The following is a 23,756-nucleotide window of genomic DNA, read 5'->3' on the forward strand; positions in this document are numbered from 1 at the left end:
AAAGATAAATAAAATTTGGCTTACATCTTTGGAGGAGTTGTGGGGTTTGGGATAGGTCAAAGAACTTGACTAAGAGGTAAAGAAAAATAATGCATTAGCACATATTCTATGGTAGCTGCCTACAAGAAGGAGTTCAGGAAGGTGCCATGAGGAAGCATGACTAGGGATTTTCTGGGCAGGCAGGCCAGGACATTATGTTCCAGGCAAAAAACAACAGGGACAAGACATCATGGAGGGAAAAGACACATGTGCAACCAAAGCACCAAACTTCAGGAACCTATAAGAGAAAGCAGCACAAGACAGAAGAAGGCAGCTTGGAGACTAGGAGAGTGTGAGACACCAGGTGGAGACTGGAGTGGCTGGAGGATTAACAGCTCTTAAAAAATCAAGAAGGAGAAAATATCAGTGGCTATTCAACAACAAAACAATGATATAATTTCCAAATCAGCTTAGTCAGGGGCAGCCTTGCAGAGCAGTTATAAGCAGGTCCACAGAGCCAGACTGGTTTACATCATCTGTGTATCAATCCTGGTGGGTCTCGGTTTACTCAATGGTAAATGGGGATGATAACCACAGTGTGAGTTGGTACTATGAGGATTATATGGGTTAACATACAAGCACATGGAACACTGCTGACATACAGTATATGCTATCTAAATGTGATTACAGATGGAGGTTTACATCATTGACATGCGCACAACAAGAGGGCCAGAGGGATGACATGACGCCTACTGTACTAGTAAGGCTGTGTGTGATCAGGGAAACAGAACCGCTATGGGCGATACAGAGTAAGAGACTTACAATAGTGATGACATTATGCACCTTACATGGGTGTTGGTTAAGCAGTATACCTAGTTCTACCTCTGCATTTGGAGCAGGGCCAACACTTTGGCTAGGAAGATGGATGACATGAAGCAGGGGAGACAAAGTGAAGCCTGGAGGTTGTATCAGTCTCTCAAACCTTTAGTGATGCAGGTGACTTGTGGGAAAAGCTAGTGCCATTCTCTACAGAGCTGCACTTGCTCCTGGCCCAGGATGCAAAGAAGATGAAGGAGGAGATCTGACTAAACCACTGGACATGCACGATAAGGTGTGGCTCTTGCCAATAGGGGAGCCAGCAGTTCAGAGACAATGTGTGTGAGCTGTCACAACACCTGCTCTGTGTCACAACACCTGCTCTGTACCAAACTTCAGAGCAGAAAGATGGCTACTACCTCACTTCTGCCTTCCAATTGTCTCTTGTGGCTGACACTAACCACAACTATCCAGGGAAGGGAAATTTGAGAAAGTGGTTCCAGTTGAGGTACTCTGGTATAGTATAGTGAGCCAGCCTGCACATTCAAACTGGCTGCCACACTGAGTAGGACCCATGCTCTGATCTTCCCCTACACACCCAGTTTGAGCAATCAGAGAAATAACAAAGGCTCCCACTTCAGTATTGAGACATATTGCTAGTAATGGTGACAATTTATTGAGTGCCCTCTGCACCATGTCATAAGTACAGTGGGCATTCAATAAATATTTTACAAACTCCATTTGTCAAATGATGAAAACAAAGGCTTAAGGAGGTTAGATGCAAGCAAACTCTGAATAAGGAAATCCTCTGCAACTAAACTACCAGGGAGCAGAGAGGAAAGCAGTTGTCTTTCTGGGGAGCCCAGGCCATAAACATGGAGCATTGAACATACCAGAAGGCTGGATTTCTCTTCTGCTTTCCCCATCTGCTTCTCCTATCAGTTTCTTCATCTTAGTAAACAGCAACCCTGCCCAGCACTCTAGCCATAACCTAGGATTCACCCTAGAGCGTTCCTTTGCCTTATCTCCTACATCTAATTTGTTAACAAATCCTGCCAACTCTGCCCCAGTACTTATTCTGAACCTGTCTATTGGGCTCTGTTACTGTCATTTTCTTCTAAGTCACTCTCTTTTCTTGCCTGGACTACTGCAGCAGCTTCCTACCTGATCTGACCCTTTCTGCTCTACACTCCCCTCCCTAAACCATTCTCCAAGCAGAAGTTAGAATGACCCTCAAAGATGTAGATCATATCACATTATGCTGATGTCGCCCTCAAGGAGTCTTAGAAACCCAGAGGCCTAAAAGCCCTAGCATGGTGGGACCTTCGCCTACCTTTAGAACCTCATCTCCTGCCCCTCTCTTTGTTACTTAATATGAACTTCTTTTGCTTTTTACATACGTCTAGCCTGATCTCACCTGAAGAACTTTGCTCTAGATCAGTGATTCTTAATTCCAAGAGGTTTTGCCCCTTATCCCTTAGGCACATTCATCAATGACTTGGTTGTCTTGACTTGGGGAATGCTACTGGCATCTAGTGGGTAAGGCCAGCAATGATAGTAAACATCCTATAATGCACTGTTTTATTGTCTTAGATTATCACTACCCAGCGATTCTTGGTGTTTGAATTATTGTGTGGATCTGGATATCTATATCTTATATCTATTAAGATATAAGCTCCATGAAGGCAGGGGCCTAGACTGTAGTCTAGTTCCCAGAGATATGCCTACAACACCATGGGTGCTCATTAAATATTTGTAACAAATATTTTTTATTATGGTAAACAATTCCCACTCCAGCTTTTACAAGCTCTGTGAATTTGGCAAGCTACTTAAATATTTTGATCTCCTGCTTTCTCATAGGCAAAATGAGTTTTTAAAATATTAACCATCCAGAGTGTTGTGAGAAGAAATGAGATAACATATACTAATGTACCTGGTATGGAGCTGATACTTATCTAAGCAATAGTAATTCCCTATAGTATTTGACAGTAGACTATGTAACATTATGACAACATAACAAATCATGCTTAATTATACAGAAAAATATTTGATTATTTAAAAATCAACTTTCATTTCCCATGAAGAGAGAAAACATAAAGAGGTTAAAGGTATTGGCTTTGGCATCAGATTCACTGGGTTCTAATCCCATCTGTACCATGGACTAGCTGTAGGCCATTGGGCAAATGACTTAACTTCTCTGTGCTTCTGTTTCTTCATCTGAAGCCTGGACTATTAATAATGCAAGCACCTCACAGAGATCATAGCTTGGGTTCTTTCAAAATACTGAGTCTGAAAAGAGGCATCCTGTGTGGGTGTTTTATCTTGGAAAGGAAGGAAATCAGGCCTGACAGAGCCAGAACCTGATGTGGAAAATGGGCATAAGTTCTACAGGGCCCTCCCTGAGAAACTGCAGCTCAGGATCATCTGCCTGAGAAGAAGAGGGGGATATTTACCCATTAGCTCCCTGGCCCCATTGATCAAGTGATGCTCAGAGGATATAACTTCCTTGCACTTCCAGGTTTTCAAGTGTGCTTGAGTGGGATTACCCCAAATGTCCCACCTAGCAGAGGCACAGAAGTCTGGCTGAAAGCAGGAAAATGTCCCACCTAGCAGAGGCACAGAAGTCTGGCTGAAAGCAGGAGAAAGGCAATGTGGCTGACATGAGGTCCAGGGGGCTTCACCAGCACAAAATGGCCAGAGCAAAAAGACAGGCTGAGAGGATGAGGACAAGGACATTCAGCAATTGTAAACATTAAAAGATAAGTATAGCACTTAACCACAGTACCTGGCACATTGGTACTGTTGCATAAGTATTATACTGTTTTATGATTATTGTTTTATATTAAAAGTTCCTATTCACCCCCTCTTACAAGGATTGATGATGTTATTATGTGGTATAAAGAATTCTGCATTAGGATTTGGGAAACCTGGCTTCTATCAGGTCCACCTGATAAACTGTGCTTTCATTGTTTTCAAATATTCTGGGTGCCTGTATAGTGCAAGGTGTTGAACTTTTGCAACAGGCAATATAAAATGACTATAACTAGTCAGCTTTTAAAAACTCAAAATCTATTGGGGGAGATAAAACAAGCATATATACAGCTCAAACATAAGTCAGAAGGTAATACCACATTTTATTTATTTTTAAATGCATATCCCTACCCCCTATACTCCCTGATTTTAATAATCTCTAAAATCAGGAGTATCTTAATAGATGTCATCTCAGACTTGGCAGAATACAGTAAATTTCACCAGAGAGATGGCAACACAGTTCCATGGGAATCAAAAGGAGATGGTGATTATCTCTAGCTGGAGATTTCAGAGAAATGAGGAAATATGTAGAAAGTGACAAAAATAGTAGATATATTAGTCAACATTAGGAAGTGCCCATGGTTTTCTTCTCTCTAAAATGAATGAATTAGACTAGACTGTGAGTCCTTCTATTAGGAATTTGAAGTCATGGTAGATATGAGAGACTGGTGCACCTACCATAGTCTCTACACCTGTTCCTCATGCAGAAGTTTATCTGATATGACAAGAAGGAGAGTCATTTGACTGTGGGACACCCATGATGCTTCTAGGTGCACCCAGGTCTGTCAAACTCCCATTATAGCTATGTCAGGCTATTGCCAGTGTCTTTCATTGTCATGAGACTGTAAACTCTCTGGTGTAAACTCCATGTGTCTAAGGGATGTAGAGTTATACCCACATACTAAGAACGGTGCTTGGCACATCAGTAGACCCTCAGTGGTACTAGCTAAATCAGTGTTGAAAGCCAATAAATCCTTATCAGTGCCTACTAATACGTTGCTTGAATGACCAGCTAAACTTAATCATTTAGGAAAATGGAAGGGTTGGTAAGTATTTTACCAAAAGCAGCTTGGGTCCTCCAAAACAAGATGATATGATCCCTTTTATTCACTTTAATAAACTCTAATTTTTGTTTTCAGTTGTGACTGAAAAGTTGCAACTTGACCTTTTTACCTATAGAAAGCAAGAACCTGGTTAATCTTTTTGGAGTATCTGTAACTATATGTTTAGACCAATTTGGGCCAAACTTGGAATGTTCAGCAAGGAAAGAATTGATGTTAAATTCAAGGTACTGCACAGGGCCAGCCGTCTTGGTGAAAAAGGGAAGAGAAGTAACTCTCATGGCTGATTTTTAAAGTAATTAGTTTCACAGCTTCCATTTTTGGAAAAAGCATTGGGGATAGCACTGGTTCAGAAACAATATGATGAGACAGCATTAGAAGAGAAAGAAATTGTCACATTTAACTTGTGTAAAATGTTCAGAGATAAACCAGCAATCTTTCCCGTTGGTAAAACAAACAAGCAAGAGCTGGTGAACTAGACCCGAGGAACCCTGCCAAAGCGAAATCGCCCACGGACACGTTGCAGTCTCTTGTTCATTTCTATTTCATTTGGTTTTCCAATACCTCCATCATCTTTAATCAAGCATAAAATTAAACTGGGAAGCAATATTTTCTGGTTTCTATTCTATTTTTTTCATCCTCATCAGAATCTAAAATTATACCTAAGCAAGTATTCATGTTGAGAAGACAATGTTCTAAAGTCTTCTAACCATGAGCATGACTGTACGTTCTTTGGAAAAATGTTTTAAACAAACCAATGTTATCACTATTCTTTTTTTTTTTTTTTTTTTTTATTTTTTTTTGCAGTTTCCCCTTCAATGTTATCACTATTCTTTTTATAAAATATTATTTATCCTTTGATTTAAGTAAATAGTTTGAAAATGTTTGGAGCTGTTTTGAAAAGATCCTCAGTAACTGGTACACAAAACTTGAAAATTAGTTGCCCGTGATGCCAATGTGGCACAAAAGCATTTTGTTTATCTAGCAAGGGTTTTTCTTTTTTTAATTGGTCCTTCATTAAAAATTCAGTAGATTTTACATATAAATTCAAATTTATGATCTTCCTTGGAAAGATTTAGAAGGTCTGCTAAGCTAGGACTCTTCTACCCACATTTGTTTATTAGGAGTCAACAAATATTTCCTGAGTGCCTACTATGCACCAGGCACTATGTGGGTCAATTGCCTGGAACCTTGCAGCAGCCACTCCTTCTAAGTGACAAGGTGGCTGATGTATATGTACTCAAGTGGCACAGTCCAAGTCACTTAACTGAGGCTTCCTCTCAGCAGGTGTTTATCATCACTCTGGCACAGTTGGTTTTCTCATACTGAGGAAAAGAATCTTTGTATCAGCATGTAGCAGAGACAGCTTCTAGCTGTTCAATAATTATTTGTGCTCTTTCTTTCACAGAGTAAGCTGCCATTAGAAAGTAGCTTGTTAACTGTGTACTACATTTCATTGATTTCTTCTTATCTAAGTGATGTGACAAATTCTCATCAATGGAATGTAAGCAGAAATAGGAGGTTTCATTCTTGAGAGGGCTTTTAAGAAAACAAATAAGAGTCTCTTCACTGCTTTTCCCCTGTTTGAAGGCTGAATTGGAATATCCTAGACCTTCAAAACTGCAAGATGGAAGGAGGCCAGGTCCCCGAGTTCCACGTGGAAGAAAGGCATACCCTGGATGCATACACATGCAGTGATCAATTCTTTGGGGTTTAGCATAAACTTAGGTAAGACATCATGCCTTTTGCCAAAATTGGGAAATCTAATGAATATTCAAGAGGTTGATGTGTTTCAAAAGTGGAAGAGAGAACCACCTGTCCATGGCAATAACTTATAATATCTAACTGACCCATGTAGGTATTTCAGTTTGAGAACTCTTCCTTAATGAAACAGTTCAGATTGTTGGTTTTCCTGTAGCAACCCTATTGCTAGAGTAAATTTAGTCATAAAATTCAGAAAGTTGAAAATAAACTCTTAAAATTTTAGGCAAAAGGAAATGACCTGAGAAAATAATTTTCCAACATTTCATATTCACAATTTTACCTATGGAGGGCTATAAAGTATAATAAAATTAATGATTCTTATAATTCAAGGAGGTCTAGAGCCATCTCACTTTAACTTCTATATCCAATGTGTGAATTTCTCTCAATTTTTATGTTTGTGTCCTGCTTCTTTGTAAGTACTTTCAGTGATGGGGAGTGCTGTACCACCCAAGACAATTTCACTCAACGGTCTTTGTTGTTAGAACTTTCTTTATCATTTTAGATAAAAATCTGTTACTAATACCTATCACCAACTATAATCAATTTTTTTTCTCAAATGCCTGTGAAGTTACACAGGATAAGCATGATTTCTCTTCCATATGCCCATGTAATAGCCCTATAGTTATTGGACAGTAGATGTCACATGTCCTGTCTACTACTAAATCCTAATTTTTCCAGACTGAAGACTCTCAGTTCTTTCAACTGTTACATATATTTATTGTTACATTAAGTGTTACATAACAATTATTGTTACATATATTTATTGTGCCAGGATAATCCTGACTGGCTCTTCTAGAAATACTCCATGAATTTCTAGATATATTTTTAATTATAGCCTATTTTTATTATCATTTTGCATTTGCTTTAGGCAATCCTCATCAAACTGTTGAAAGATATTTGAACTTGTCAGTCGTATATTACAGATCATTCTGATAAGTACAGCACAATATTTGCTATCTGTTGTTTCAGTTTAATTTATTAATCTTTCATCTGACAGTTTGAAGTATTTCTAAAGCTTTCCTATATTTCAGTACTTAAGAAATCAAGAGTTTCTGCAGGTTTGGTTTGAGGGGAAAATCAATTTGGTCTTCATGGAATCATATATATATATATATATATATATATATATATATATATTTTTTTTTTTTTTTTTTTGAGTTAGGGTCTCACTTTGCCACCCAGGCTACAGTGCAGTGGCATCATCATAGCTCACTGTAACCTCAAACTTCTGGGTGTCAGGCAGGGGAGGGGGTGGAGGGGATGGGTATATTCACACCTAATGGGTACGGTGCTCATCGTCTGGGGGATGTGACATACTACAGTGCTAGCATTTGGGTCACTGCTGCTATGAGGGTGTTAACACCTAGTCACCAAACCTATCGACATCACTGGCAGATGGAGCCATCATAAAAGCCCTCCTAGTTTATTTGGGTTACCTTCCAGTACTGACAAGTGGGCAATTACATAGACAGAAATTCTTCCTCCCTCCCATTGACCCTTACATTACTAAATGTCTGTAATTTCCTATGAACTTCTAAAGCTTTCTGTATTCTAACTTTGTGCAACTTGAGAAAGATACTATTTTATTTTTCTATATATCTGATAGGATGCTTCATGGCTGTGATCATTCATAAAAGTTAGTGAAGCAAAAATAAAACTCTCATCTTATAACTATATATACTTTCCTAAAAGAGAAACATCTTATCTTATCTAGCTCAGATAATTTATTTCTAGACCAGATTAGACTTCCTCTGAAGTTTCTTCAAACAAATGTAGGAATTATAATTCAGTTGAAAACTCTATATTTCAAGCTTCTTTTTTGTCCAAGGGTTCTCCCATTTCTTCCTGGTTCTCATTTCTTAGGATGCTTGAAATTCTGTAAGGTGTACTATAGTGTGTCACATTGGGTGGGTGGGGTGCTCAGCTGGGCCTCTATGAAATTTCATGGCATAAGTGGTCCTTCGAACTTCACCCCAGAGAGTCTTTCACATAATTCATGTCAAGGTCCCTCTTGGGGGCTGATGGGTTGACAAATGTGCCCAGCTAACATGTGTAGCTTCTCATAAGTCCATAGAAAATTTAGGATTCTCTTTTGTACCAAATTTAATTTTAAAGAATACTGTGGATGGTTCTTGCTCTTTCCAGCCTAGATATACCTTTGCCCATATCATCTATGATCTCCCTCAGATGGATCTGAAGATTCTGTTGTCAAGTAACTCCAGTCAAGGTTGCTAGTCCTCTGGGTTCTGAGCCCTTCCCTCAATTTCCTGGAGGGCTGTCTTTTGTGGTACCATCTCTTTCCCCCAGTAATTGCCCAGGGAACAGGTAGGGTAATACAAACTGCTCTATCAATTCCCTCCACTCTCTGTTCATTTCCCTTTACAGATGGGAAAGATACCAGGTTTTTAGGTTTGAATATTTTCCCTAATCTTATGTCTGGTGCACTGCCTTTCAAACCAGGTAGTTTAAGCCATCCTCATTCACTGGTGGTCTATGGGGGGGGGATTAGAGAGAATTACAAAGATGTGGTCAACATATGACTCAGGTTGAAGCCACAACTACCAACCAGTTACATGCAGTTATCAAAGACAATTTTCTCTAGAGATTTTCTTAGTCCTTTTTCAAAGCATAATGGCACTCTGGAGAGTGGTGAGATTAACAAAGTAAAGATTTATGTTTGATGAAATACTTCTTTGATTAAAATGTAGACTTGAGGAATCAACTCTTGCAATTGTGCGTTCTTTTTTTTTTCCTTTTATTTCATCATATTATGGAGGTACAAATATTGTTAGGGTTATAAACATTGCCCCTGCCCCCCCTCCCCCCATGTGTCCAATCCCCAGGTGGTGTGCACCACGCATATTATGTAAGCATATACCCCTTTCCTTCTCCCCCCTCCTGCCTGCCCACCACCTGATAAAAAGTTTTTTTTTTCTTTATTGTTTTTTTTTTGTTTGTTTGTGACATTTTGGTTACATTGTATATCTTTGCCTCTCCCTAAGAAGGGTTAGAGTTATGCCCTTCCCCTCCAAAATGCTTGCCACATCCCTAAGATTGGGTCCCTCCCCCCCCCCGCCCCCCAGAATCTCTGGTGAGCACTGCCACGATTTGAAAACCATAGTTTTAATTAGTCAGTACCAATTTGATGGCAAGTAGATGTGGGGCCCATTTTCCATGTCTTGTGTCGTCTCACTTTGGATAATGTGCTTAAGCTTAATCCAGGATAGCATAAATGCTGCTAGCTCAGTCATTTCTTTGTTACCCAGGCTAGAATGAGTGGTGTGGCAACAGCCTAGGTCAGCCGCTCACAGCAACCTCAAATTCATGGGCTCAAGTGATCCTTCTGCCTCAGCCTCCCAAATAGCTGGGACTACAGGCATGTGCCACCATGCCCAGCTAATTTTTTCTCTATATATATTAGTTGGCCAATTAATTTTTTTCTATTTATAGTAGAGACGGGGTCTCACTCTTGCTCAGGCTGGTTTCGAACTCCTGACCTCGAGCAATCCACCTGCCTCGGCCTCCCAGAGTGTTAGGATTACAGGTGTGAGCCACCGCGCCCAGCCGCAATTGTGCATTCTTGAAAGATAATTCTGGAAACTATGTTCCTCTTTTTCATCTTTTGCAAAGCTACTTATACAGTTTTATAACTCAGGTAAGTAGAAAATTAACCCCATCTCTCAGTCTGTCTGTCTATATTTAGTAAGCCACTAAGTATGTGGGGATATAAAAATGAGACCAAGTTCTTTTTTTTTTTTTTATTTCGGCATATTATGGGGGTACAGATTTTAAGTTTTCAATAAATGCCCTTTCCCCCTCCCCCCACAAGTCTGATTTTCCAGCATGACCATCCCTCAGATGGTGCACATGTCACTCATTATGTATGTATATACTCGCCCCCCTCTCCCCTCCCCCCTCCCCAATACCCTATTACTGTAGTACCTATGTGTCCACTTAGGTGCTACTCAGTTAATACCAGTTTGCTAGTGAGTATATGTGATGCTTGTTTTTCCATTCTTGGGATACTTCACTTAGTAGTATGGGTTCCAGCTCTAACCAGGAAAATATGAGATGTGCTATATCACCATTGTTTCTTAGAGCTGAATAGTACTCCATGGTATACATATACCACATTTTATTAATCCATTCTTGGATTGATGGGCACTTGGGCTGTTTCCACAGCCTTGCAATTATGAATTGTGCTGCTATAAACATTCGCGTGCAGGTGTCTTTTTTGTAGAGTGCCATTGGATCTTTTGGGTAGATGCCCAGCAATGGGATTGCTGGATCAAATGGTAGATTCACTTGTATCGCTTTAAGGTATCTCCATATTGCTTTCCACAGAGGTTGAACTAGTTTGCAGTCCCACCAGCAGTGTAGGAGTGTTCCTCTCTCTCCACATCCACGCCAGCATTTGTTATTTGGAGACTTTTTGATAAAGGCCATTCTCACTGGAGTTAAGTGATATCTCATTGTAGTTTTGATTTGCATTTCCCTGATGATTAGAGATGTTGAGCATTTCTTCATATGTTTGTTGGCCATTCTTCTGTCTTCTTTAGAAAAGTTTCTGTTCAAGTCCTTTGCCCACTTTTTAATAGGGTTATTTGATTTTTTCTTCCTGATTTTCGTGAGCTCTAAGTATATTCTAGTTATTAGCCCTTTATCGGATGCGTAGGATGCAAAAATTTTCTCCCATTCTGTAGGTTGTCTGTTTACTTTCATGACTGTTTCTTTGGCTGTGCAGAAGCTTTTTAGTTTGATCATGTCCCATTTATTTTTGTTGCTGCTGTGATTGCCTTTGGGGACTTCTTCCTAAACTCTTTGCCTAGGTCGATGTCTAGGAGAGTGTTTCCAACATTTTCCTCTAGAATTCTAATAGTTTCATACCTTAGGTTTAAGTCTGTTATCCAGCGTGAGTTGATTTTTGTGAGAGGTGAAAGGTGTGGGTCCTGCTTTAGCCTTCTACAGGTGGCTATCCAGTTTTCCCAGCACCATTTATTGAAAAGGGATTCTTTTCCCGAGCGTATGCTTTTTTGTCTGCTTTGTCAAAGATTAGATGGCTATATGAGGATGGTTTTATATCAGGATTTTCACGTCTGTTCCACTGGAGACCAAGTTCTTACCTTGAGCCAGGAATGGCTTTTACATTTTTTAAAAAGTTGTTAAAAAAAAAAAAAAGCATATGCGACAGACTGTTTGTGGCTCACAAAATCTGAGATAGTTACTATCAGGCCCTTTACACGAAAATTTGGTGGACTCCTGTCTTAACAGAGATTACTATCTATTCACTGATGACATTGCTATTTTATTATATGAATATGATATTTTCATATTCATTTTTTATTTTATTTTTATTCCTTACTTTGTATTTATTGTTTTGTTACTTTTGTTACTGATATGCATTAGTCTTTGACATTGTGAGACATTTTATCTGATTATCAATAATTTTTCTGTGATTTTTATACTCTGTTCATTAACTTTTGACCTCCCCTTCTTGCTATACAAATCTAGGCAGTTCTTCAATTTAATTTACATAATCATTTGGGCAAGATAAAAAAAAAGTGTGCAAAGAGTACATTAAAATCATCAAATTGATTTCCTACATTAGATTCAGGAATTATTTAGACTTTATCAAACAACTGTATTTAGTAAACAATTATGAACTTTTCAAAATCTTTTTATATGAATGGCTTGTTATACTATTTGCCTTACATTGATTTCTTAATTCAGTTAAAATTATCAATGTTTAAATATACATGTGTATGTAGATAGAGATATAGATGTGGATAGATAGATATATAATCTTTCTTTATCCAGAAACATGTAACATAAATATATTGGCTTGTCCTCAAGGTGACTTACTGCTATATTTCAACACCGTCACCTTCAATCCAGTGTATTTCACTATATATTTTCAGAAAGAGTAGAGTCACAGCCATCTAATCTAAACATTTTCTCAAGGTATTAAAAAAATATTATTTTAAAAATGAAGTGAGTTTTAAATACTTCTATTCAAACCACAGTTATATTAGAATTTCCTGAATTTGAAAGGTCATGATGGATTATGCCCTTTTTAGTATGAAAGGAGTCAGAATTCAGAGGTGCTTTGGTATGTCAGCTTTGTGTACATAACTATTCAAACAACCCTAAAGCCTAGACCAACCCATATGATTTTCTTTACTACTTGTTACTACTTGAATTATTCTAATTCTTGTCATTTATCTATTGATTATACTATTATTTTATGACATTTATTATGCCAAATAGAAACAGGAACACCATAATGATTAAAACATGCTAAAACATGTCAAGTGATTTGCACGAAGAATATTCCTGCCAACTCCAAAGAGGACTAATACGATATTACAATTCTTTCAACTCTGCAAACATGTCAATCTCTTTCCTTCCACAGGGGCCTTTGTTGCCCCTCTCCTGGGATGCTCTTTCACCAACCCTCTGCTCTGCTGATTCTCTAATTTTTCATGGGAAGTGTGAGGTCAATTCATGGTATCTGTGATTACTAAGATTAGATTCACCTCAACTCATATCCAGAAGTTTCAGTATGCAAGAGTAGCAACCATTGGTGTATTGTTTCTTACTTTGTGGTACAAACATTTAGATGACTTACATGCAGAGATTTTTTTTCCAGGTTATTTGCTGTTTGTTTCTTGATCTTGTTTCTAAAATGAGCAGTATATGAAATTCTCTTCCATAGTATAAACAGTGGCAAGACAGTTGCTCTTCCAAGTGGCAATGCCAGGAAAAGTTCCTCAAAGACACCAGTCATAAGTTCACATCATATATTACAGTGCAGGGAGTAGCATCCTTTTGTAATCCTGAGAATTAGGGAAATAATGTAGCAATGATTCTTTTATAAATATTGACATAAGATTTTGGCCTGAAACATTGAAACTATATCCATGACAAAACACTTGGTATATGTACCTAGGATCTGAATGTGAGTTTTGAGTATAGTTATAGTTAAATAGTACTTATAAATTTCACAGTTTATAGCTAATAAATAAATTATGGATTTAATTTTGGAATCAGTCCTTTGACTACGATATTGCTCATGAATGACAATAAAAGTCTTTTTATATGGTATTGAATATGTTAATCTTTTTATCTTTCTATGTTTGTACATGTATATTTAATTTTCTTTAAGTAATCATTTTTGAATTAGTCTTCTATATATGTTTTTATGACAGCGGCTATCCTCTCACTATTTAAAATGTCAATATACTTATCTGGTTATATGAAAATGTCACTAATAGGGAGAACAAAGCTATCACAAATTCCTGGTGATCTGCACATTATGTTTTTTATATTAAACTTTGCATATGTAACATCTCTTCAGCTATTCCAACAAATTGCTGATAGAGATAAATAAACCAACAGTGTCACTGGTTTCTTTATGTACCAGCTACCTCACCCCATGGTTCAGCCTAGGGGTAGAGGGTGGGGTGCAGTACGAATAGTCTAAATTCTTTTTGGGAGAACATTCTCAAAGCTATTATCCCTCCAAGGTGTTTTAGAAGTATATTTTGAAGCATAAAGAACAAGAAATTATTTCTTTGTATCAATACTTTGTTGTAATATCTCTACCCTGAGGAAATGGTTGGCTCATTATATAATTTAATGGGTAAAAGCCACAATATAAAATGGAAGTATATGAATAGGCAGGTGATGGGTGTATGCAGGGGGACATGTTTGATTTTATTAAAAAATTATTTCAGGATATTTTCCTCACTTTGTGAACTTATCATACAATAGCTTATTTTTTCTTTTTGGCAACTTTATTGAGATGTAATTTACACACATAAAATTCATCCTTATAGGTGTAAAATTGAATAATTTTTATCAAATGTCTAGTCTTGTGCAATCATATCTACAATCCAGTTTTAGAACATTTCCATCACTCTCTAAAATTCTCAAAAGTCAGTTGTAGTACATGCAGCTACATCCCAGCCTGAAGCAATCACTAATCTGCTTTCTGTCTGTATATATAATTTACCATTTCTGGATATTTCATATGAATGAAATCATATAATATGTAGGTTTTTGTGTCTAGCTTCTTTCACTTAGAATAATGTTTTTGAGATTCATTCATGTTGTTGCATATGTCAGCACTTTATTCTGTTTTATTACTTAATAGTATTCCATATTGTGGATATACCACATTTTGTTTATTTATTGACCAATTGATAAACATGTGAATTGTTTCCAGTTTTTGATTATGAGGAATAAGACTCCTATGAATATTCACACAGAAATCTTTTTGTGAATGTATGTTTTCATTTCTCTTGGGTAGATTTCCATGAAGGAATTTGCTGGTTCATATGAGAAGTTTATGGTTAACATTTTAAGAAAGTGCCAATCTGTTTTGCAAAGAGGCTGTACTATTTTACTTTTCCACCAACATGTAAGAGGGACCCAGTTTTTTCACATCCTTGTCAACACTTGGTATTGTTTGTCTTTTAGTTACAGTAATTGTAATGTTTGTGTTATCACATGTCATTGTGGTTTAATTTGCATTTTCCTAATCTTCTTTGATGAAATATCTACTCAAATCTTTTGCTTATTTTTTAAATTAGGTTGTTTGTCTTTTTGTCATTGAGTTGTACAATTTCTTTATTCTAGGTACAAGTATTGTTAGACATATGGCTTTCAAATAATTTTCCCAGTCTGTGGCTGGTCTTTTTAATTTCTTTTCTTTTTTTTTTTTTTTGAGACAGAGTCTCCCTTTGTTGCCCAGGCTAGAGTGAGTGCCGTGGCGTCAGCCTAGCTCACAGCAACCTCAAACTCCTGGCTCAAGCAATCCTCCTGCCTCAGCCTCCCAAGTAGCTGGGACTACAGGCATTCGCCACCATGCCCGGCTAATTTTTTGTATATATATTAGTTGGCCAATTAATTTCCTTCTATTTTATAGTAGAGACGGGGTCTCGCTCTTGCTCAGGCTGGTTTCGAACTCCTGACCTCGAGCAATCCGCCCGCCTCGGCCTCCCAGAGAGCTAGGATTACAGATGTGAGCCACCGCGCCCAGCCTAATTTCTTAATAGTGTCTTTGGAAGCCAGGTTCTTTTTAAAATAGGTTGTATATTTGTTACCTTTTCTAAGAATACTTTGCCAGACCTTGACATTTTATCTAACCCAAGGTCACAAAGGTTTTCTCATATATTTTCTTCTAAAAGTTTTCTCTTTTAGTTCTTATATTTCAGTTTAAGATCCATTTTTTATTACACATCTCTCCTTTATTACTCTGATCTAGAAAACAGATTCAGTATAGCTATTCCCAAAATGAGTACTGGTCCAAGTGGCAGGCCTAAGCAACTGAAACATGATTCAGAAATCAGATACAGTGAAAGACACACTTGGACATGATCAAAAGGCATTTCACTGCCACAAAACAAGGTGGAGGAGGGAATCTAAAATACACAACGAAATGAACTCCCACCCCTTACAATTCAAGGCGCTTATCCCAATTGGTGTGAGGAATGGCTTATTTTCTGATGACTACATGTGGGACGATTTCAACTGCCATTAGATATACCAGAAAGGTTTTTTGTTTTATATTACTTATATACATATATTTTGTAAAAGTAAATACAATACATAAACTTAATTCAGGATTGATCTCAACCTTCTGGAGATGGCTCCTGTGGGGTCAAGGAGGAAATAGTTGTTTTTTAAATCACCAGGCAGGTTATGTTCATCTTGCACTGTAAAGACTGAGCGTCGACCCCCTCCCCCCCTCAAGACAGTGACCTGACTACAGAGTACAGGACTGGCTCCTGGGAACACAAAGAGATTCTCTTGCTTCTTCTCATTGGTCATGCCTTAGCATGGTTCCTCCCTATCCCCTACTCAAGATGGTCCTTAATAAATAAAGCAGTAGCAAAAGCCCCGGAGTTACTACCTCACAACTCTATTGGATAAGAGGAGCCTTAACCTTAGCTTGGACTGAGAACTCAGGCCCGAGAGGTGCTATTCTGGCTAGGTTGTACGAAGGGAGTGGGTGCATAAGACAAAATAGCTAAAATGAAAATGGGAGCCACAGGTCTTCATTTGTAGCTACAACTTAAAATGCCTACAGATGTGGTCAGTGTGACATGTGCAGGGTAGAGGTGCTGAGGAATGGGATAGACCAGGAGGGTGTTGCTCACCTTAACTTCCTGGCTTTGCTCTCAGTAGCCACAGGAAACATGGAAGCATGGCTTTACGTGAGATCTCTGCATTCCTTCAGGAACTGCGTGAGCTTGAAGGGCTTCGAGTTCTTGTCCAACTCATAGACAATGGGAATACCGGTCGGCAGGTTTTGCTCCATGAGGGCCTCTTCCGACAGACCCTCCAGATGCTTGACTATGTCCAGAAGGTTGTTGCTGTGGGCTGCAATCCATACCTGGGTGATCTGGGGAGGTATTACTTGACTTCAGAAAGGTAGAGCTCTGGCAGACTTAGGAGAGTAGCTGAACATCGCTGAGCTCTGCATACCTGGCGATCCTTACTGATGGTGCCGTAGAAGGCGTGGCCAGGCTCCATCAGAGGCGGTGTTACACCTCACGGGAGGCCTCCAGATCTTTACCCGGGCCTCGCCAGCCATGCTTGGCAGCAGTTCCTGCTTTTTCGAGGTCAGACTGCCATAGTGCCACTCATTAAGGCATAACGTCCTCACTACGAGCAGCTACACCTGGTCGCTGGCATCCAGTACTGTCCAGAGGGTCCGGATCACTGTCTTCTGCTCTGACGTGAAGCAATGTCAAATTCATAGCCAGCATCTCTCAGTGCCTGCCCGCCAGGTCTCCATCGTTTCAGCCGCTGAAGCGGTTCTCCAGGTTCCAGGTGCTGTCTGCATGGCGACAGGCTGGGGACGCCCTGTCGTGTGGGACGCGCCTAGATTCTGCGTCTCAGCTGGCCCCGCCCTTCCCTGGACGCGCATGCGCCCTCTTGCCCCGTGCCCTCACGCTCCATTTTGATTTGGTTTTTGTGTGTGGTGTCCTATACAGTCTATTTTTTTGTTTTGCAAATGAATTTCCAATTTTCCCAGGACCATTTTATTTTTTTAAAGCCACTATCCTCTCCTCATCGACCTGACTTGGCACCTTTGTGGAAGACCAATTGAATGGTAAGGGATAATTTCTGGACTATCAATTTTATTCTTTTGATCTATTCTCTCTCTCCCCAAATTATGCTAATACCACACTATCTTAATTATTATAGTTTTATGGTAAGATTTGAAATCAGGTCGTGTAAGACCTCCTACTTTATGATGTTTCAAAATTGTTTGGGCTATTATAATATTCTTTACATTCCCTTACCAATTTTAAAATCAGCTTGTCATTATCTACAAAACAGACTGGGATGTTGATAGGGGCTATGATGAATTTATAGATCGATTGGAAGAAAATTAAAAATTTTACAATAGTGAATCTTCTAATCCAGGAACATTGAATTTCTGTTTCAACATTCTTAATTTCTCTCCACAGTGTTTTATATTAATAGTTCTCAGTTTACAAGTCTTCATTTTTTTTTGTTAAATTTATTTCTATATTATTCTTTTTTGATGATATTGTGTATGGAAGCATTTTCTTAGTTTCATTTTCATAATTGTTCATTGGTGATGTTAATTTTGATTACTCAAGCACCCTATGACTTGCTCACCCTCGAGAACTCCCAGCCAAATCTCTGGCTAGGTTTCTAGTCCATTGCTTGCTTCAAACAGGCCTGAGACCTCCACCGGGACCTCAGAGTAGCGGAGGTGCTGGCGGTCATTCATTGCTTGCCACTACTTTAACTGTCAACACTTCATAGCAAGGGAGTTCATTCTGGTGTTATCAACAAAGCTAAATGGTTGTTTTTGACGGTTTTTCCTGGTTTTCTGTCAGAATGAAATTTGGAGACAAGTTATTTTTATATTATTTTTTCTCCAAATTAATTTCAGTATTTGAAGGTTGGCTACTTTATATCTAGCAACTACTTTATACTTAGCAATTCTTTCATACATTTTTTTCTTATTTATAACTTCATGTCAGAGGTGACTTTGCATTTTATTATTTTATTAAATAAAATTACTGCAAAAATGTACAATATTTCATGGATGTATTTGTAATATTTGAAGGACAAAAGTAGCTGATGAATAACCAGAAGTAACCACATGCTAAAGTCATTCACTATAAATTAGATGAGGTCATTTATTAATACCACTTAGGTAGTGCTGCTGGCATTTTTTAAGTCGTTTGTTTCTCTTTCCAAAGTTTCAAATTTGTTATTTAACTTGACTGTTTGCAGAGCTATCATAATTTCAATATTTATTCTCAAAATGAGGATTTCCAGGTTCTTAGCTATGTAATTGATTCATTATGTGACTTTCCTCCAAAATCCACGTAAATGGATATAGATACTAAGCCAGAACTATTTATACAAAATTTATTTTACTTCAGTATTTTCACTTTCATTCATTGAAATTAATTAATATAAAATCTTTAGGCCAAAGTTTTTAATTCTAGAGATCATAATAAATAAAATAATTTGCTTTATTCTTGATTAAATTGTAACCTCTTTTCAGATATCACATTCTTTTAAAAATAATACTAACAATACTCTGCACAGTACATTATATATAGTAAATTAAATCTATATATTCTTTTCTCCACACAACTTTGCAATGGAAAGTACCACATGTTCCATTATGAAAAACTGAAAACAATAGATAAGATTGAAAGTACCTAGATATTAAGATAAATATATAAAAATTAATAATTTTTCCCCATCTAATCAACAGACATTTATTCAGTGCTTACACTGTGCCTTGCACTATGCCAAATGCTAGGATGGTGCTGAACACAACAGGCATTATTTCTGTGCTGAGGGATTGTTTCATAGGTAGGCAGATAATCAGCAAATAATAAATAAATAAATAAATACCAACCACTGAAATACCACATATACTCTGAAGCATCAGAAAATAATGCAAAAACCTACTTTAATAGGATGGTCTTGAGGAAAGATTTTTTACTTTCATCCCCACTGTTTTATTATTTAACATTTATTTTTTGTTATTTAAAACGTTTATTTAGAATGCTTTCTACCTTACAGAAAAATTGCAAAAATAATAGTACAAAGAACACCCTGTGTGCATATTCTTAGATTTGTAGGATACAATATTTACGCCCTTCTCTTTATCGTTTGTTTTCTTAAATGTAAGTAACTAATTGTATTTATCTTTCTATCTTCTATATATAGAAGATGCACTGTGTAATGAAGTTTCAGTCAGTGGTGAACTGCATATATGGTGGTGGTCCCATACAATTTTAGTACTATACTTTTACTGTACTTTTTCTATGTTTAGATATGCAAATACTTACCATTATTTTACAGTTGCCTACAGTATTCAGTATAGTAACATGCTGTACAGGTTTGTAGCCTAGAAGCAATAGACTATACCGTATAGCCTAGGTATGTAGTAAGCTGTACCATCTAGGATCGTGTAAGTACACTCTATGATGTTCACATAGCAATGAAATTGCCTAATAATGCATTTCTCGGAATATATTCCCATCGTTAAGCTACACAGGACTGTAATTTGTTTTTCTGAGTCATTTAAAGGTGCGATCACTCTATGGGCCTTTAGCCTTAAATAGTTTACTGTGTATTTCACAATAAAAAGTTTTTTTAAATATAATCACAGTACAGTTTCAACTTGAGTAAAATTAATATTGATGAAATGGTTTTATCTAAATTACCATTTGTATTCCTTTTTTGGTCAATTGAACTAATAATTTCCTATATAGAATTTCTTCCTCATTTTCCAGTACAGAATTCAGCCTAGGCTCAGGTATTGCATTTAGTTGTCATGTCTCTTCACCTTACTTTCAACTGTAATATCTCTATAGAATACAGTTCTATTCCTTCTTTTTCTTTAAATAAGACATTGCTCACTTTGAATTTGTCTGATGTTTCCTCATGATTAGTTTCAGGGTATGCACTCTCTACCAGAATAACGTACAAGGAATGTTGTATTTTTTATAGGCTGTCTCCTCTGGAAGTACACAATGTACCATCTGCCCTCACTGGTGGTGCTAATTTTGTTCACTTGGTGGAGATAGTGAATAATTTCTTTACTTTGTAGTTACTGTTTTTCCCCTTTGAAACTAATAAGCAGTCTATAGGAAAACATTTTAAGACCATCTGAATGTCCTTCTTTTTAGTAAAATAGTCCCCTGGATTTAGCATTGATTGAAGTTTCTTTCCTGGTTCAATCTTTACTGTAATAGTTGCAAAATAAGGATGTTCTACCTCCACTGTTCCCTCCATCTGTTACTACCCTGTTCCAGCCCAGAAGTTAGCCATTTCTCCAAAAACCCTGGTCAATAGCTTTATATAGAGTAAAAACAACCATTTATTTAAAAAAATTGGCAGTTGGATTATAAGATCATCATTTAAAATAAAAAATACATGTAATTAAAATTACCCCCTAAAATCTCTTAGGAGGGCCACAATATCTTCTAAATGCTAGTAAAATATGGAGAAATAGAAGGAAAAGGCCTTCATCTTACTAAGTAAAATTCTGTTTAAAAATCGAGGTGTGGCAAGATAATAGACTTAGGTATAGTACTCAATAGGGAAGGCTAAAACAGACTGAACAGCAATTTTTAAAAAATGACCAAGCATCATTTATTAATTTATAGATTATTTGGTGAGTAGTAAAATACTGGGCTTTTTTCCCCATTATACAGGATTTATGTAGATGGATTAAAGAGTTAATGTCAAAAATTAAATGTTAAATAAAAAGGAAGTTACAGATACATATATGATTGGTCAGTATTATCAAGGACTTTTAAAGCATAAAAGCAAAAGAGAAACACTAAAATAATATTTATTAAATAATTATTGAATTTAATACATTTTATATATTTCTCTTAAAGTTTTTTTCAAATGTATATTATTTCACAAACCTTGGAAAGTAGGATTCTAGTAAAAAGGAAAAACACCAAATTCACATATGTCACAAATGTCTCCATGGGGCCTATACTTTCTGTGCCTTCTTAGCTTCACGCTCACTATCTCTTTTGTTCATTTTATCCCAGGTGCCTAGAACAGTGCCTGGCACATAGTAGGGCCTGGTGTTTTCTGAGTGAATGATTACCAACATGAATGCATTGGAATAAGTGATTTGTGCATGTCCTTCCAGCTGCAAAATTGAAACTAAGGCTCTCTGACTTCAGGCCCAGTACGTTTCCTGTTATGCCATGTCTGTCATCTGAAGGCTACTTCAGATAAAGTAGCTGAACCCTAGTATTGGCTGAGATGAGCATCTGTAAACATGTTTCATTAATTCCAGCCTTCCTTTCCTTGTCCTAGCATTAGTTTATATACACATCCTCTAATAAATTGGATGCCGAATGGCCTGAGGACCATTTCAATATTTCAGGGAGAATGTGATTGTAAGCCTTTTCCGATTTCTAAACATCTTGTGTACTCACACCCTTGGGGTAACTATAGTTTAGAAAAAGAAAAAGAGAATGGAAATTACTTTGGAACCCTGGGAGCAGGAATGCTACTGTTTCTGTTCTTTGGCTGCTGTGAGTAATGATAATAAAGAAAAAGAATAAGGCTGCCAGCTTGGACCTGAGTAAGTGTACTGGGGAACTCCAGGCTAGAGGTTCCTACAAAGATATTAATCTGGAGTCAGCTTGAAAAAGTAGCCACAGTGAAAACATTTCACAGTTCTTTTTTGTGTTTGAATAGAGGAATAATTATCATAATAGTAATATTGACTACTGGGTTTTTTTAATCACAATTTTTTCAGGTTAGAGTAAATGTGAGAAATTCTATCTAGAATTTTTTTACACATTGAAATATCTAGCTTGTATTATTCATGCCTAATTTTTGTATTTCAGAAGTGAGGTTCTACAGAACATATACCTAAGTATATGCTACCTTTACCTTCTTTTATTATAAAAGCCAAATGCCATGAATATAAAAATGTTACTGACAATATTATGTTTCTTAATTCTCGAAACAATACTGCTGAGCAGGCATTTTTGTGCCCCATTAGCAGATGAGAAACACGGGTCGCAAAAACTCAGGAAGCTTGTCCAAGGAATCCACACTTATTAAGTGGCAAAGCCAGAACTCATATCCAGATCTGGATCTGGCCTGCTCCTGACTTCTCATGGTCATCAAGTGTTGATTGCCATGTGGTAATGAATTTAGGCTAAGAACTCCAAATGTAGTTATTTGTTTATTTATTTTTTTCTTCTCTGTATAACTTAGAGATACTTAAGTTTTATTGATAATTCCTTATATAAAAAAATTTATTGATACATGACAATTGTCTATATTTTGGGGGTACATGTGACATTTTGATACCTGCATACAATGTGTAATGACCAAATCAGGGTTATTGGGATATCCACCACCTCAAACATTTATCTTTTCTTTGTGTTGAGAACTTTACAATTCTTGTCTTCTAGCTATTTTGAAATATGCAATAAATTAAATTATTGATAATGATAATTTCCCTAATGCACTGTTGAATGCTAGAACTTATTCCTTCTATCCAGCCATATTTTTGTATCCGTAATTCTTTTGGATATATGGAAGCACACATCCATATTCTCTATGTGTTTGTTATTGGCCCTATAGATCACACATACATCTGACTAGGGAAGAGAGAATAAAAGGAGAAATGCTATATATGCTGTATAATTAAATACAATTATTTAACAGATACCCAAGACAGAGACATTTTATAACATGACTACCTGATGTTCCTAAAATGCAGAAACTTATGAATTATAAAATGTCCTTAATTCTCAGTTAACTCTGTGCTAACTGAGATCTTTCTGTCCCCTGAAACGTCCTCTTTAGTAGGCAGAATAATGCCCACTGACTAAAAGATAACCACATTCTAATCCCAAGATCCTATGAATTTGTTACGTTACATGGCAGAGGGACTTTGTGATTAAAATTAAGATGTGATTAAATTAAGGATTTTGATATGAGGTGATTATCCTGGGTTATCTGAGTGGACCCAGTGTAAGCACTAGGGTCCTTATAAGTGAAAGAGAGAAGTAGAAGAGTGGCAGTAAGAGAAGGAAATGTGAAGTGGAGTGGTGGAATTTTGCAAGGGACCATGTGCTAAGAAACGTGGGCAACTTCTGGAAGATGGAAAAAATAAGGAAACAGATTCTCCCCGTGAGCCTGCAGAAGGAACACAGTTGTGATGACTCATTTTGGATTTTTGAGCTGAAAAGCTAAAAGATAATAAATTTGTGTTGTTTTAAGCCACTGTGTTTGTGGTAATTATTACAGCAGCAATAGGAG

The 23,756-nt window shown here is 37.2% G+C and overlaps 1 pseudogene; it reads right to left on the reverse strand.

Moving 5' to 3' along the window:
* The window catches only part of LOC142871963 (phosphoglycerate mutase 1-like), an 84,352-nt pseudogene that overhangs the window by 53,839 nt on the left and 6,757 nt on the right, over positions 1-23,756 (reverse strand).

Source organism: Microcebus murinus, chromosome 7, assembly GCF_040939455.1.
Source record: "Microcebus murinus isolate Inina chromosome 7, M.murinus_Inina_mat1.0, whole genome shotgun sequence".
Lineage (NCBI taxonomy): Eukaryota > Metazoa > Chordata > Mammalia > Primates > Cheirogaleidae > Microcebus > Microcebus murinus.